General features: G+C 46.1%; 1 long non-coding RNA gene across 1 annotated transcript; it reads right to left on the bottom strand.

Moving 5' to 3' along the window:
• Nucleotides 1–1,112: 1,112 nt before the first annotated feature.
• Nucleotides 1,113–11,038, bottom strand: LOC144103259 (uncharacterized). Its single transcript, XR_013308281.1, has 3 exons — nucleotides 10,940–11,038; nucleotides 5,051–5,278; nucleotides 1,113–1,347 (listed from the first exon to the last, which is right to left on the bottom strand). It is a non-coding gene; the product is annotated as an uncharacterized LOC144103259 (long non-coding RNA).
• Nucleotides 11,039–18,270: the final 7,232 nt, after the last annotated feature.

The following is an 18,270-nucleotide window of genomic DNA, read 5'->3' as shown; positions in this document are numbered from 1 at the left end:
CGAAAATAGAGATTCGATAAACCGTAAAATTGCGTAAAAGTTATTGCCGCGATGGGTTCAAAACTTCCTCGTTCAGCGCTATTTCGACGCCAGTACGCAAGCACCGTCGGAGGACGGACTGCGTATTGTTTGGCAGTGCATGTGCAGAATTTTTTTAAACTCTTGGTTCGAGATGACTGCATGCAGATGAGACAGCAAACCGTAAGATGCTGCCTCTCGGGTATTCACACACTTACTGCGTCCCACGCAAATGTTAACGCCCAACTAAGTACCGCACTGCAAATGGGCGCTTAGAAAAGGCTACCTGTGATAAAATGAGCTTTACAGGAGCTCGGGAAAACCCACCAGGGTGTCTCAAGACCCAGCGGTGGCGGCGTTTCAAACAGCCACCTGCTAGGGCAGTAGAGCATATGAACAACACTGCTTCCCTCTAGATCTCCCAGCCAAAAAGCGGCCCACACACAAAAGAAACATCGTAAGGACATCACCATCCAATGATTGCTCTCGGTAACAATTGATTATAAATCTCTTTTTGGCTATGTTGGTGTTTGGACGGCAGGCGGCAGGAGAAGCATTCTGCGAGAAAATTGGATTTGAAAACCACGACAGTCGATTCAAACTCATGACAACCTTACCGAAAAGAACGGTTTGCCACAGCTGTGACGTGCACGGCGGTGTAACGTAGCCTCCGAGATCCGCGTAGGTATCGGTGTCGGCACTCGCACTTTCCTTGCGAAATCTACCGGTGGTGGCGACGCATGTACTACGTTTTTGGGCTTTCTTCTCTATCGCATAAATGATCTGTTTTCGGTGAGAGTGGTCTTTTTCCGATTCCAACGCGGCTCCCTATCGCAGTGTTCATTGGTCCTCAGTGCTCCTACCACCACGGGCAAGATATTTTACAACGTCTACGACGCCTAATTTTACTGTGTATGTAAAATTGAGACAAAGAACGCAAACTTTCAAGACGAAATTAATGTTCAATGAAACAAACCACAAGCAGTACAAAATTTGCCGCGATATATGAAGCACTACTCATAAGGCAGCAAAGTGCGCCAGCGCGCAGACGGCATTCAAGGCGAAAATTTGGAACTTCGCCCCGAACTCGCGGCTTCCCGCAGCGCGCTGGCAGGAGTGTGTTCGCGAAAGCTATTTTCCGAGCTTGAATTTGGATGCGTTTCAAATAAGGCAGCGGCTGTTGGGATCGCGTGGTGGCTAACAGGCAGCCGGCATCACGAGGCCCTGCCGTCAGCAGCCGCAGGGTGAAGCGTCCGGCTTCAATTGTGGTTCTTCATTGGTCGCTGGACGGCGGCCTTGCAACAGGCGTTGTCCAACCCGGAAAGAGCCCTGCGCGGCGAGGGACCGATGTATGCTTAACAAACTAGCAGATTTAATAGATTTGGCGTGCGGACTTTCTAAGGCTCATGGTTAGGTTCCTAAGGTTCTATCTTATAGAGCAATATCTCCTTACCTTCAACAGGCTACCCAACCCACCCCCAGGTCTATGCACAAAGGGGTGGGGTGTAGGTAAGATTACTGGCTTCCCCGCGACACTCGCTGTGCAGCACGCAACCACTTCGGCGTGTCCTCCATACCCGAAGAAAAGCTAATTAATTAATATGCTAATATCAGCCAAAGTAAACATGTGGACTGCGATTAAAATCATATACTTTGTGGCTGTGCATTAACTTCAAGAACTTGGGACCCTTTAATGTGGTACAAAATCTCCGAAGATAGCACCTTCAAACTGCGTCTTTTCGGTCAGTAGGATTTACAAGGATGCAGTTCTAGCAGCAGAGATGAAAACTAACAGGATGAAACCACCATGCATCCAATTTGTAAGCTGAAAAAAGCGGGTTTTAATCACGCCATGAGCCTAAGCCACCACTGCTGACGGCCAGTGCTGATGGTCCAGCAAGTCGACATTGGCCTAAAGGAGAAGTAACATATGAAATAGAGGCCTATACAAAACATTCCAACCGGGAATAGCGTTTAAAACCTATATATATATATATAGCACGTAAAGCGTATAACTCGCATAGGTACTACAGAGTTATAGCTTAGTGCAATTCGGGACCGCTTCCGTGGTCCCCTTCCGCGGGGCACCACTGTGTGAGCGCTAATTGCGACTGACGCAGCAGGCGCGCATAGAGCTGTCAGACACGCGGCACAATCTGGCGCTCTCAGGGCGTTCTGCGCACGCTCAGTGGCGCCCCGCAGAAGCGATTCACAGTAGCGGATAGCGGATCACGCAATGCTATAAAATTCTACAAACGAAGCAGTGGCGTGCAGCACACAGGAGGACAGGCCTCGCCACCTGCCTCCGGAGTCACTTTTGCTGAGTATTGTGCAAGGGTAGCTACGATGATGCCGAAACAGTGTTGGTCACAATACAGTAGAAACCAGGTGCAAGTGAAACACCACCGTTGTCCCTCATGTTCACCAGCTACCTCACAAGCTAAAACGCGTTGTGCGCAGGGTGGGGGCTCATGTTGTGTTTTCAATCCCATAGAAGTTGGAGGGTTGGTGCAGGAAGGCGAAATTCTTAGGTTGTTGTTCTGCTGTGTGCGGGTAGCGGCATGAAACGGGTTTTGTGGCCTGCGGCAGTGTCGCATGTTGTTTGTGAAATGCCGTTTTCGTGTGGCGCTTCATATATACAAATGGAGCGATGCATAAATGATCGCGCCAGAGAGGTCGCCTCCATCTCTAGATGTTGCTCTCTTAACATGATCCGGGAGCTCCACTACAAAACATTCAAAGGGTGTTTGCCACTTTTTGATTGGTGCGTCATCCTCAGGCATTACTCTGATGAGAGGACAAGGGAGATCTTATCATCTTGTGCTATCGCGCACAAAGGGGCTCTTATGTGCCAGCAATGCCTTCAGTCACTATACCTCGCTACCATTTGGCATATCTTAACTCCTAGATGACCAGCCATAGTGCCTTAGCTTTTGGTGATGTTTTCCACTCTTTCTTTTTCACCTTCTGCGCAAGCATTCCTTGCATTATTTGCGCGCTCTCGCAATAAGCGCAACTAGTTGCCAGTCAGTCATCGTGTGAGTCAGTTCTCTTATCTCCTGTTCTTCCATGATGTGTTCCTTCGTAATGTTCAGTCTCGAACTTAAACAACTAAGTATCTTCATGCAGTTCTTTCCTCTATGGAAACCGGAACCAAACACAGATTCTTGCAGTCCAATAGACATACCCAGTCGTTCTTGACATTAATGAAAACACACGAAGTAGTCGTTGTGATGTTTCTTACTTATCTTGGTGTTGCTCCGTAGCGTTGTGATCTTGCGTACTATTTTGCCAGCACTAGATCTCAATGACAAGCTCGAATTCGGTCTACACGGATCATCTGAGAGAGATAAAGACCGAGAAAAACCCTTACTCCGTTTTCTTTGCACGACATCGAAGTGGGTAAGGTGTACCTTGCAATATGGCACGTGGCACAGTTAATATATCTAATGGTTTACGACCTGTCCTGGGTCAGCTTCCCTCGTCAGTAAAATACCTCTAACTACCCTGCCCCCCTCCCTAAAAAAACGCAAATATTGAGGACAAACTTTGCTTTTAATGGTATGACGCCACAGCAGTTCCTTTTACCTACACTGTCACGGACACTTTTTTCACAATAAAAATCATTAAATGTAAGATCATACAAGATACATATAAAGCAAGTTTTATCTAAGCCGTACGAACGTGCCTGCGTGGAATAGCGGTAGCGTGTCTGGCTCGCAAACCAAGGTTCAGGTTTTCATTTCTGGACTAATTACCTTAGGAGAGTAGATGTGTAGGCCAGTTGGTGAGGCAGCAGGAGGCCAGTTGGTGAGACATTGGGGGGGGGGGGGGGGGGTTCGAATATGCCTGTTTATTGCCGCAGTTGTCGCTATTGCCGCTATTGGAAGAAGGAAAGGAAGAAGAAGTGGAAGAAGGAAAGGAGAGCTTGAAAAAGAGATTGTAGTGGCGATTTCTATCTTGCAGTCGCAACCGGACGAATGTGTTAGCTCGCCTTCCGTTTCAACCCTCCAAAAGAACTGGGTTCCATTGCCACTTGACTGTTTGGTCGCTTTGTTTGTTTCCATTTGACGTGCATTTCGTTCCTTTAAGCTGTGGTTTATGTTTTTGCTTCCGCGTGTGGTAGTCATGTTTTAGATCCTCTGATATCTTTTTCATCTATAGTTTGCGTTATTTATGCTGAGTATCCCCCTGGCTTCCATGCGCGTATTGGTGTTATTAAAGTGAGAGTGAGGGAATAGAAACTTATTTTATTTTAACTTATTAGAAATGAACATAAAGAAGCAATAAAGAATAACTAAAGGCTAGTAAGTTTTCTTTCCAATATATGTCTTGCGACCATGAGGCTGAAATGAATTTCGGCACAGGGCGGTCGGTGCCTGTTCTGCTGAACCTATCTAAACACCTCTCGGTCAATGAATGCGTTTCCTATGAGGCAATGTTACCTTTCAAAAGTTGCGAGTCATCGATAGAAAGCACCCTTTTCGAGAGAAGGCTCAAAGACAAGTACGAAACATTTCTCTCCCATGAGGAGTTGTTGCAGCCTTTTCTTGAACCACCCCCAATGCAACTGTTACCATTACTATCAAGCTAACAGGTTTGCTTTGTACGTCTGTAAGCCACCTTAGAATGTGTTTCCAAACGTGAACTGTCGATAAAAGTATACTTCGTGGCTTCAGGATAACTAGCATTGCAGCATTGTCGCAGTGAACCTAAAAAATATTTTCATCTTTAACTTCTGTCGCAGACAAGGAATCATTATGTGCACTAGTGCCCAGGATTAGGGTTAGAGAGAACTGTCAACTCCAAGGAAGTTTGCAGGATGAGTAGTTGAATCCACATTTATCGTGACTGCGTTTTGCTTGACAAGCTTCTCATTGTGCCTCGGCTCCCGAATTTTATACACGCAACCTGGCCACATGAGTACACGCCATGCCCAAGCGGAGTACTTCCTTGCAGATGCTAGCTGCATGTGTTATTGTGATTCTATGCTACACTGAATTCCGGACAACACAATGCGGGCTGTACTCACGCCCACAGTTGCACGAGGAGTGCTTCGAGCTGCTGGAACCTTCTGGCACCGTCCTGCTTGGAAGGCTGCAGAGGGGAGCCGGTTGGAAGGAGCAAAGTACAGGAATGGTGCTGCACCCAGCAAGTCTTCTTCACCAGCAGGAAGCCAACCAAGCCGGCGACAGAGCCCCACTCAAGCGGCACCGTGGAGCGTGGACCGCAACCGAAAGGTGACAGGCTCACCCGCAGCCTGTCCAGGGAAGCCGCTGGTTCAGCAGACGTACGTTGGGTGCCATACGAAAGGAAACCTTAGGGAATAACATGATCACGGCAGGTAACCCGTTAAGGCAATATGCGCGACAGAGCGCAACCGCCAGACCGGATCGTTAAATGGTCATCACTTTTGCCCCTGGTGCGAGCCCTGATGGATGAGGACCTGTCATATTAGGCTTCTATCTTAAGCTATGAATGCTGCATCTATGCTCGTAAATTTTAACTGGATCCACATAAATTCACCGATAAAGTGATAGCTCCACCTAAGACCCAAACCACACACTGCCGCAACAGTTTTTGGCAACAGCCTTTTCGTTGTCGTGGCTGACAATTTGGACACATTTTTTTTTTTGGGGGGGGGGGGTGGCGGGGTTCAATTTTACTATGCTAAGAGTCTTCTCTAAAGACCTGCATATTCTGTTGTCTTGGGCGAAAAACTGCCGCATGACATCGCAATAGCATCCCGCACCCACACCGCTCCTCAATCTGAATAAAGCATCTTTTCTTTCAGAGTCGGCTGTTCGGAGATACACAGTCTCAATTTATGGCCATTGAAGTTGAGGCGATAGATACCACAAGTACGCAGGCAGGCAATCACACTTTTCACCTGCGCTCTGAATCCCTCTACAGCAGAGAATCGTCGGCCACAAAGGGACATTAGTTTGTTCTAAATCAGAATCTAAGACCACTGGCAAACAGCAGAAGTTAGATCAAGTATATTGATCTTAATGTAAAATTGGGTTAGCACGAATTGAGGCTCGTGCTCCTCCCAAAATCCGCTTCTGTATGCTAACCTTCGTACCGCTTATGCTTATGGCACAATGCAATGGATCTCTCAACAAACTGAGCCGCCTCCTCGCTTCCAAAATTTTCCACCAAAAATGCTGCAGGTCTCACAGAGCAATGATCAAATTAGTGAGATAATTGATGCAAATTGCCTCCTGTTTCCAAGCGCCACAAAAAACAAGGTGATTCGACAAACCCAAGCCGGTCCATTAAGCGCTTTAACAAAGCCTTCCTTCTATGTACCTATACGACGTTTGAATGCTGCGCTCTACATAAGACACTCAGTGGTACTTGTTGAAATTTATCTCCTTGAAACTAATGTCGAAGCTCTTTAGGAATAATCAACTAGGACGGTTTTTAGTAATGACCTAAACAGGCTGGTTGTCTTACGTCAAAGGATTCTTTAACTCGATAGTGTTACGGCTCCCGTTCTGCAGAAAATCCGGCGTCGGTGTCGTCAGCGTCGTGAGCTAAAAATTGTCGCGGAAGCAATTATGCGGGCCACCTATGTGACGTGACCTTGTGGCATCATCCCAACCGGCATACCGGATTGTGAGCAAATTTACCACTAGTGGCAGGAGGCAATTAATTAATGACTGGTCGCTCGGTAAGAGCAACCTGGGTCGCACAAGCCCACCGGTGGCAGCACGGGCCAGGAGTGGTATTTCGACTCCCAAGGATTTATGAGTGTAAAGTCGAGGATCACCAAATCTGCATATATGAGCATTAATTAACTCACTACGCTTTAGCATCATACCCTTAGGGCGGATCTTAAGATTCCTTCTAATTTTTTTATTTTCCTAACCAAGTGCAAAGAGTGCAATGTAGGTTTGGGCAAATACTCGCCCTTTGAGGGTAACAAATCACGTTACATTGTCTTTAATATGACTTGAAGGCAAGCAATTTGGCCTCTTTGAGCTTCTTGTGGCCTATTTTGAAGTTTACAAATGCTTAAAACTACTCCGTTAGTAACAACACAGCAGAAGAAATGAAACTTCACCTAATGTGAAGGACGAATTTGTAGGGTTGTGTGAATATTTTCATTTTTCGTTCATCAAAAAGAGATTCACTTTTACAATATGCCTTGCAGGATTTGCAATAGGGAGAAAAGGTTCGGCAGGTCATCGCTCCGCCAAAGCCTGCTGATGCCGAAATAGCACTTTATATCTATCTTAAGCATTATTATGAGTAAAGCCAAATAAATAATATTTGAGAACTCTCACTCTATGCTGCGTAATTCGAGAAACTCGCCGTATACAAGCATACGAGATGCCTACCTTTTTCTTGTTTTTAGTCTACCCCTGCGATCCTATTGATAATGTCTTCCTACTTGGAATGGTGCAGGTGCCTACCTAGTATAAAAATCACTGCTCTCATGTCTATCCGTACAGTTACATATAACCCCTATGTAGATGCACGCACAGGGTCCAGGAGGAGATTGGAAGCGTTTGTCGCCAACTATTTTGGGGAAGTGCACAAAAACCTGCTGCTTTCGCAAACTCTGAAAGTACGGTAAGGAAAGCCAATGATTGATTTCGACGTAAATAGCAGTAACCTTCGCAACATAATGGGACTGACATGACTTATTTGCTTAGAACATACTGGGCACCTATAAAACAGTTGATTGTTAAGCAGGTGAGTTAAACTTTAATCAGAAAAAATGAGGAGGAGAAAAGTGACCCTGGCATCGAGACAGCCTTGCAGCAACGAACCAATGGGTGGGGCTCAGAGTCCGGAGGCGATCGCGGATTGTGCATTGCGGAGGCCAAGAATATATTTCTTGGTTAAAGTGTGGTTTTCTCACGGAAAAACAAAAAAAATGCGAGGGCACTAAATTCGCTTCAGTGAAGAAATGCGAAAGCGGTTCGTTTGTTTCTGCTGCGGCGTGTGACTACAACATCCCTTCTGAAATTTCCGGTTAAGACATTGTGCGGCACTTCGTTATATTCGGTTTTGTTCGATATCTCTGATGCTTGATTACGACATGCCACAACACAAAGATTCGTTGTGTCAAAATTTTATTATGAAAATTGTTTTTGAGGAAAGCAAAGGGCGCAGTAACTCACATCTCGACATCTCGGTGGACGCCCCAACCGCGCCTAAAAAAAAATGTAGTCTCAGAAAGCATGCAATTGAAGGTGCATGTCATTGGTCCAATCCCCTGTCGCAAGCTAGCCTCCAACTTGACAAATATGTAAGGTATATTCGAAGAGAAATGCTATGACTCTTCCGGGAATGTTGTACGACGAACGTTTATCAACATTTTGGTGAATGTATTCGGTAATGCTGCCACTACATTGAGGTCAACCGCTGATGCCATCGCTGGGATTTTGTATGCACCTGCAACGTCTGCTGTTCAAACAATCGTCGTCGCTTAATAATAATTGGCTTCTTCAGGAAAGGAAATGGTGCAGTATCTGTCTCATATATCGTTGGACACCTGAACCGCGCCTTAAGGGAAGGAATAAAGGAGGGAGTGAAAGAAGAAAGGAACGAAGAGGTGCCGTAGTGCAGGGCTCCGGAATAATTTAGACCACCTGGGGATCTTTAACTTGCACTGACATCGCACAGCACATGGAAGCCTTAGCGTTTTGCCTCCATAAAAACGCAGCCGCAGCGGTCGGGTTCGAACCAGAGAACTCCGGATCAGTAGCCGAGCGCCCTAACCACTGAGCCACCGCGGCGGGTTCGTCGCTTCGACGGACGGGGTTTTGCGCCGCGCGTCTCTATGCATCATTCCTCCTCTCTCCTGTTTGCACTTGGCAGCGATTCTGACTCATCTCGGGAGTGACGTCATCACTCTCCAAATATTACAAATCATACTGTCACCCGACTTTGGTACGACGTCATCACCGTTACCCACCTCATCGACTAACTTTATTGCTATTGAGTGCTCATTATGTTATTTGGTACTAAAAAAATATCTTAATTGCACCGTCATCCTGTTTCACTTAACAAATTTAACACAAATTCGCTCTACTTGGTTAGTTAATTAATTACAATTATTTATCAAATTCGATGTTAATTAACACAAATTATTGCGCTGAATTGTATTAATAACGAGAACACATCGTCATTCTTAATCATTACATAATACACCGCTCATTTACTTCCACTCAAATACGCCAAACCAAACTTACACACTGATACTCATTCAAGTTGAGCCGCCGCGGTAGCTGAGTGGTTATGGCGCTCGGCTGCTTGCTCGAAAGACGCGGGTTCGATCCCGACCATGGCGGTCGAATTTCGATGGAGGCGAAATTCTAGAGGCCCGTGTACTGTGCGATGTCAGTGCACGTTAAAGAACCCTAGGTGGTCGAAATTCCCGGGGCCCTTCACTACGGCGTCTCTCATAGCCTGAGTCGCTTTAGGATGTTAAACCCCCATAAACCAAACCATCATTCAAGTTGTGATGTCATCGTGCGGACGCATTTTGCGAACAGATTTTGCGGACACTACCTTTCGAAGTGAGCCATATAGTTTTTTCGCTTTATAATAAGCTTAAAACATCGACATGTCTTTGAATGCCATATTTTTAGCCCAGGAGATGAAACCAAGCAGCTATCGCTTGGCGGTGCTCACGAACCGCGTCACTCCGGTTGCCAGTCAAGAAGCCGAACAGGTTAAGCCGGTATTTTGGCTCCACGACCACCAGGTCTGCTCGAACCGCCATGGTAGAGGCATCCACAAGTTGCGGCAGTTTGCTGCCGTACCCGAAGTGTACGCCGTGGAAAAGCACGAGAACGGGCCTTTCGGCTCTACCGAGAGACCGAGTCCAGAAGCTTACTTGCATCAGTTCCTTCTCAGCGTTGAGAGAGCCATTGCAGACAGCTGCACACAGAGATGTGGCCGATAAAATCGCACGTAATTCAGTTCTCATGAAGTAGGAGCCACATGTGCACTCACTACATCATGTACCATTTGAAAGGATTCATTGCGCACGCACTGAGGCTGCTAATAAACTGAAAAACATGCCTCTGCAATATTCACTAATGAATTCAGAATGCGCAAGGTGTTCTTAGGTATTATTGCTGGTCATTGAAGATGATTGATGGGCACATTTTTTAGGGTTCTTGTTTGGTCGAAAATTATTTCGCTTGAAATTACGGAAATCGTTAGCAGATAAACTAATTGTACAAACAAGGTTCCTTTTTATGGACTTCCTCGATAGCAACCAATAATCCCTGCGAGCTCATTTCTAGAAGCATTGGGGCTTCGTTAATGCCGCGCGATGCTTGTAGTATCACAGTGGCATCACCGGCCATGCTGCTTTCAGTGGACGGTCTCCAACTTCAAGTCCTTAATGTGCGTTATAATCGCGTTCGCACAGCACTAGTTGCCTTATGGGCTTTTAGAACTTGTCCATGAAAATTCAGATTGCACGCCGGCAATTCACAGGAAAGTTCCTGAATTTAGAATGTGCAGCCTTTACCTGCCTTGGTAGATGAGCGGTTATTCCAGTTTTCTCCTGGAGTGCATACTCACGAGCCCAATCATGTCCACAGCTTCATTTTTATATAGAAGGAAGGAGAAAACATTCGTGCACTGCGAATGAGGGTATTATTGTATAAATAATGCGGAAGCGCCAAGTTACCCCGTGCCGCAAAGGCAAGGGGGATTTGTAGCACGCAAAAAAAGACTTCCTACGCCGCCTTAGGATCTGAAGTGCTGAACTGGAATTCAAGTGGCAGTTTATGCGTGATGATGCAGACCAACGAAACAAACTCGTTCAGGCGCCGAGAGGCATTTGACATTAGTAAGCCCCACCAGTGCCACACAACATTGACAGGTTACATATATTGTTGCTTGATTTTCGCTGTCATCTGACAAGTTATAGACGCCCATTGGTCACCTGTAGTCCGTCTAGCGACGCAATAGGAACCATTTCCTCACTCTGTCGTGGAACGGAAGTGTCCGATTGCAGTTCCTGGCTCATCGAATCAAGGAGTCTTGCATTCTTCTTCTTTGCCTCAGTAGAGTCACGAGCGCTCCTTCATCTTTCACTTCTCTTCTTTAGAAAAAAAAAAACGGTGAAACCAACACCCTAAGTTTAGAAAATTTGAGGTCTGTTCGAATTAAAAAATGCTGAGTCTCAAAGATACGGTGGCAGTGAAAAAAATCATCAGCACTGTTCTCTCACTAAGGGGCGAAAAAATAAGGTATCGCCTACATTAAACACTGTCAACTAATCAACGCAACCATTCCCTTATCTAATTGGGATAACACTCGAGTGACGCTCACCACGCAAAAATTATCTGATTGACCTTGATATTGGGCATGATCAATAGGTGAATGAACCACGACGAGCCTTCAGAAGTAAAAGTGTTCAAGTGCAGCAGCAGGCTCTTGGAGCCCCGAGTCATTTAACCTTAGGCAACGACTAAAACAACAGCGCTTTATTTATTTATTTGAACCTCAAGGGCCCCTGACTGGACATTACATCAGGAGTGGGCGCAAGAACAGCGGTTAACAATGAATGTTACATGAGAATCAAGACGATGACATGGCTTCCTCGATGGCAGTCTCCGTCCCAATGCAAAAAAACTAATAAAAACGAAGCGGTGATTGACAACGATGTCATCAAGAACCATAAAGCCCTGATATTCGTTATTAATGGGTTTTGTATTTATTTTAGTTCACTCATTCTTATATTTATTACCTTGGCTGTATTCAGTCTAAAATTAACATATTTTGACAGAAATATACTTGTGGGAAAAACGGAAATTTTTAACTGACAACTAGGAAAAACCAACTGGCCAATGCGGCAACACTGGGGCCTGTTATCGTGAATTTTTTTTCAGTCAAGAGAGCTTCGCCGCCGCTGCGGCACAGGCGAGCTCTGACTTGTATCCATCGCCTCAGTGGAGGCGCTGGAGTTCCGCGGGGAACCCGCGGGCAGGGGTGTTGTGGACTTCTCCCAAACGTAGGAAGCCTTGCGGGCTGCCGACTTGGAGGCCGGCGTGCGCGTTTTGGGGGGTGGCTTACGAGCGCTCACTGCATCGGCCAGGAGCGCAGATGGCTCTGCCTCCACCTCACTAGGTGCGAGCTAGGTGTAGGTGTGAGGTGTTAGTATCTACACCCTTTTGTATTCATAATCTGTTCATGTGCCAGTTCCTAAGTGACGACTCCGCTCTAAGGGAATAAGATTTTCCGGTGCACAGCTAGGCAAACCCATTTGCTCGTAACAGACAAGTCCTGCAGGGTTTCTCATCACGACGCAGGCTACGTAAATTGCGTATTGTGTCTCGCTACCACTGGGACAATTGAGACGCACATTGCCTTTAATCGTTGCAGCGAAGCAATTGAAATCCTTTCCTCGAAGCAGACGGGAACGTCGTTGCGTGGCAGCCGTTCCTGGCTCGTTGTTGTTGTTGTTGTTGTTGTTGTTGTCGTCGTCGTCGTCGTCGTCGTCGTCGTCGTCGTCGTCGTCGTCGTCGTCGTCGTCGTCGTCGTCGTTGTTGTTGTTGTTGTTGTTGTTGTTGTTGTTGTTGTTGTTGTTGTTGTTGTTGTTGTTGTTGTTGTTGTTGTTGTTGTTGTTGCCCTCATCGAATCAAGATGTCCGCAGTTCTGCTCTCGCTGTCACGAGCGCTTCTTCTACTTTCGCTTTTAGTTTTGGGGCAGGAAAAGCATCGATAAAAGCAACAACGCCTGCAGAAACATTTGGATGTCTAATTCAATGAACCAATATAAATGATAAGATGCCTTAAACAATATTTTATTGTGCACTTCATCTCTTTAGTAATTATTCTTGTCTTCCTCGGCCTGTTCGTGTGTACGTGTGCCTTTTTTTGTGCTATTATCTCTTCCGAAAAGTAGGCATCGGTGAAAGAGCGGAAGTAAAAAAAAAATAATATCGTGACGTCGAAATAAGATATCAGCATAAAATGCATTCATGTAGAGCCGCTGCGGGGGCTCAGTGGTTATGGCTCTCCGCTTATGATCCGACAGACACGGACTCGATCCCGGGCGCCGGTCGATTTTCGATGGACTCGAAGTTCTAGAGGCCCGTGTACTGTGCTATCTCTGTGCACTTTAAAGAACCCCACTTGGTCGACATTTCCGGAGCCCTTCAATAGGGCGCCCCCCATTGCCGGAGTCACTTTGGGACGTTACACCTCATAAACCAAATCAAACCACTGCTGGAGAGGCCGCCGCGGGGGCTGAGTGGTTATGGCGCTCGGGTGCCGGCCCGAAAGACGCGGGCTCGATCCCGGCCGCAGCGGTCGAATTTCGATGGAGGCGAAATTCTAGAGGCCCGCGTACTGTGGGATGCCAGAGCACGTTAAAGAACCCCAGGTTGCCGAAATTTCCGGAGCCCATCACTACGGCATCTCTCAAAGCTTGAGTCGCTTTGGGACATTAAACCCCCATAAAACAAAGCCTTAGAGGCCTAGCTCCTTCCAGATTGGCTTGTAGACACCGTGTATACCTGAGACTGGAATCGCCAGAAGGCTTTGCCATCAGCCACTCGTTTTAGCTGGGCAGCCCATTCGACTTCCCTCGCCACATTTTGTGCAGAGCACCCAGCGTGAAAGGCGTCGGCAGCGTGCCAAAAGGAGGGGAAATGGCGCGAACGCCAGCTCGCAGAGAAAAAGAACGCTGGGACCGTAGCCTCGGCCGAAGGCTAGCGCCGGCGCGAACTCGTGCGCTGTGTCGACGCAACACCAATAAATTCCTTCCTGGTCGTCCAGTGGACAGCGACCTGTAGCGCATTCCGGCGTCACCTCCATTGCCTAGAGGCACGTGGCCTGCGCTCGCCACGCGGGACATGATAGGTGTTGTAAGTGCCGCGGCGTTTAGCCGCTACTCTCACTGCGTTCGCAGGTTCCCTTCAATATTTGATGCGCCACAGTACCCACCCGCTCTTCTGCGGCCTACGCCAGCTATCGTGGCCAAGAACAAAGGAATGAAAGATGTTGTAAACGACGATATCCGAAGCACAGTGGACGAGGCTACCAGTTACAACCGAAGCAGCGCGGCAATAACGGCTCATCAATGGCATATCATTGGCAAAAATTGGCGAGAATATCGGCCCTTCGTTGGCGCTTAGGCAAATTGCCCCTCTTTCCAGGCATGGCCCAGCATTCCCGCCAAGATTAGGCTGATGTTCAGCCAATCTGAATGCCAAGAATGGCCCGAATATCACTCCCAATAGAGGGCCCAATATTCCCGAATATTGGCATTTCGGATATCGGCATAGCTTGGCTGCCTCTAAGCATTTCCAGTATTTTTCCCGAGACCGGTGCTGAATTATCGCATGCATTTAGAGGTCCCGTCCGTGGTTTTCAATACCGTGGGACTTCTAGCTCTATATGCAATTGGTTCGAACTCCCAATAAAATTTCAAAACTGCATGCAGTATTTTCATTTCATATGTATTTTGATTTGCAAACAATATTTCATGCAGATTTTTTACTTAATGTCCAGCAGACAAAAAATGAAACAAGCAAACAGCAATTTGAGAAAAATAGTTTGAAAGGCGTTTCATTTCTCATGTGCCCGTGGCCGGGCAGCCATCCAGGTGGCAAGGGTGCTGCGTGGGGTGGCTGGGAGTGAGCAGGAGGCTGGGGGGGGGGGGGGGGGGGCAGGGGAAGGGGCAGAGCTTGGGTAGGTCATGGTGGGGGAGGTGATGGCCGTGCCTGGAGGGGTTGCTGTGCAGGAGGATGGGGGCGCGCCTGGGCGGGGTATTGACCGAGCCCTGAGGTTAACAGGTGGCGCTGAGCCCGATGGAGTTTGTGGCTCCACGGAAGGAGTGTGCGACTGAGGAGGCTGGATGGCTTGGCCATAGCGCCTCTTTCGGCCGCCCCCTCGGTCGCACGCACCGGGCAGCCACCTGCCAATAAAACGCTGTGCTGCCAGGTTGTCGACACCCTGCCTCTCGCAGACGACATCTGTGCAAGGTGAGTGTGCATTAAGACCAAGAAATGCAACTTTTAAAACGATACACTTCCTGCAAGCATGTGGAAATCCAAGTTCATGATTTGACACAAAAAACCACACTTTAGTGACACACAAGTTATCCCCACAAACAACACAAGGACTGTACAGTACTTAAATGCAAAAAAATGAGCTATCATGATGACATTGCAGTCAATGTCAAATCGGCCATTCCAGGGAAGTGCTTGACAACGGATTACAATACGACAAATGGAAATGATTGGTTTGAAGGGCATCTGCTGCTTCTTTATGGAGTATTATATGACTAAGACCCCCATGCAAACTAATCACATAAACACTTACAGCAACAGAATATTCATCAGCTGTTATACAAAATTACAGTAAAATGCAGGAAGAAAATATCTTGGAAAAACTTGTACATATCTAATAGCAGGAATCTCAATATTTCTAAATTAAAAGCTACAGCAATTCAAAATCAAATATACCTATTGCCACTCTGCAAAGCTTTGTGCCGACGAATGGCCGTTTTTCTTTTCGCCCCCGCAGGCTGAACAATCTCTGCACTGCCACCCCCGTCACCGCACTCATCACATTGGCCGCCACCTCCTTGAGTTTGCTCCCGCGTTGGCGGAGAAGCTGCTTCCTTTGAAAAGAAAAGTTTGCAGTTGCACAACGGTTATTTCACAAAAAAATCACATTCTATAACCACTTAACTTGTAGAACACAATAGAAAAGACAACGGTGTGACTTCCATAGTAATCGTATTATACCTGCTATAACACAGAAGCAATTATAGTGGTTTTTTTACACCTCATGTGAAAAACACTTCTTTCATTTTGACCACCGTAGCAGCATCAAGAAGTTCAATAATAATTTGTTTAGCACTCGTAAGGGAATACTCTACTAAGATCCATGTCTTATGCATCACTACAGAGAAAACATGCAACTAAAATTAGCATCAATTGTTCTTGTAACTGTACTGGTTGGAGCACTGCACTTCAATTAATGATACGAATAAAAAGCAATAGCCAGGCAAGAGGCTGATCAAAGCAGTGTCCTTAATTGGAAAACAACGAATAATGTAAAAAATTAGCTCCGAAACAGCACTGCCAGTCAATCGTCTCAAACCAATAATTAAAATAATTTGTGTGCCAACTTAACTCAGCCAAGCCTTGTGTGAAAATATAGGCCAAAAATAGACTGAACATTACACTATACTAGCTTCATGAGGCTCAATACTTTGATAGAATGTGCCTCAAATTGCAGTAGAGCATAACATAATCCTGGTCATTAGATAAATCAAGACAGCGTTAAAATATCTCTTGAAAGCATTGTTAGCAGCACATATATAGTGCTCTTTGTAATTCAAACTTCAAGGTAAGAGATTTTCGCCTGAATCATCAGAGCTGCACCCTCATATATCCGAGCAGGTAAAACTTGTCTTAGTACCCCATCAGTATGAGTGATGAAGAAAGAACTTGCTCATGTGGCCAATCATGTGCTATGTCAATGACAGCATATAATTACTGAACAAAATGTTTAATTTTTTTTTGTTAATTATCGCCCTGTTTCCTTTGTACCTTTTACATCAGGTGAAATTGTGCTATATACCCCGTGATGCAGCAGTGCTGTCCGCGTACATTTCTTTCTTGTGTACCATCTTATGCGCTTTGTTCCAAAGGTCATGAACCCCAGTTGATACTTTTAAACGAATATGCCATGTGAACTGCTGGGATTAAACTGGCAGGAAGCTAATAACAAGAGGCCTGACCTACCACCAGCTGCCGTGAAAGCGGCAATGAGGATTAATTGCATAGTGCCTGCAGTCAGCTTATCGCCAAGGATCTTGATAAGGAGCACACGACTGCACTTGGGAGCTTAGAAAGTGCATTAATAGGGTCTATTTTGAAGAAACATTCAATCCGATTTTAGAAGGAACAAAAACAATGCATTCATTTTGAATGTAAAAGAAACAGAAACAATTAAGACACTTATTTCGAATCGAAAAGAAACAGAAATGTTAATTCTGTACGGGAGCTAGGCTTTTTCACTGTTATACAGGAATTAGACTTACTATAAAGCAATCTATGCAACTGTAATGTTCGGTATAAGTGGGTGCGACTGTTTCCAGAATTTTGAGTTGTAATAAAACAGACCATTAACAATGTCACAGTAACCCTACTATGTGCAGACTTTTCAAAATTCATCCATTCCCACCATATAAGCAAGAAACTTATACAAGAACAGCATGATTATGGCTTTAGCATGGCAAGCATCTACTTTTGGGGCTCAGATTTTTCAAAATATCTCAACCACATTAAGCATCCAACGGACTACTGTAATAAAACATTGATCGAAAAATTACTTACCAGGGCAGCTGCTACCCTGTCATCTTTGATATCAGCTTCTGCCGCCTTCAATTGTGAAGACTGGCAGCTGAGGGCACTGTGGCGGGAGGGAGCTCACAGTCCTGGGCTCTTGCCGAGCTAGCTCCAGCCGCTCAGCCTCTGCATTATTTCCCGCTACTGCTGCCGTATTTCAAGCAGAAGCCGCAGCACCTTGAGCATTGTCGCTGAAACGAGCAAAGTTTCCAGTGAGGGCAGGCTTTCAATGCAAATGTATATATTTACACCTCAGGGATGCAATATGAGCAATATACTGCATTTACACGCTTGAAGTTGACCTATTGTTTTAAAGTTTTAAAATCCGAAGTGCGGGTGTTGGCTTGCAATCAAAAACCAGGACGTGGCACCATAAATAAAGTTGAGAGAAACTAGTATCAGGGATGATGCGGTAATTCAAATTTTAAGTTTACTCTACAGCTCTGCCCAGAATTCTCTGCATGGTTCTTGAGAATGATTTTTCGTTTTCCCTTTTACATTTAACTGTATGCTCAGCGCTCTTGGGAGCGTTGATAGTTGATGAAAGGGGCACTGTTCCAATTGCAGTGAAACTGCCACTCAGAACAGCAACGCTTGCAGGGAGTGCCAGTACCTGATGAAAAACTAAAAACAGCGCCACAACTAGAGACAAGAAGATGGGCGAGCGCTGTTTTTGGTTCTTCAATAAAGCACCAGCTCACTTTGTTGTTGGTTCTTCTCCAGCTGACAAAAGAGCCGATGCCAAGCACACATTTACTCTGTGGCTCTGTTTGATTCATGTAACGTCTCCTGGCCACATATTTTACCAGTTTGTAATGCGGCTCTTCATCAATTGTGCTCAGGGGCAATTAACGGCGCGTTCACACTTTGACATTCGGCGGCGAGAACGAGCGTAATCCGCTGCC

Source organism: Amblyomma americanum, chromosome 1 (genome assembly GCF_052857255.1).
Source record: "Amblyomma americanum isolate KBUSLIRL-KWMA chromosome 1, ASM5285725v1, whole genome shotgun sequence".
Lineage (NCBI taxonomy): Eukaryota > Metazoa > Arthropoda > Arachnida > Ixodida > Ixodidae > Amblyomma > Amblyomma americanum.
The sequence above is the reverse complement of the archived record's forward strand: the minus strand, read 5'-3'. Positions and strand labels throughout refer to the sequence as shown.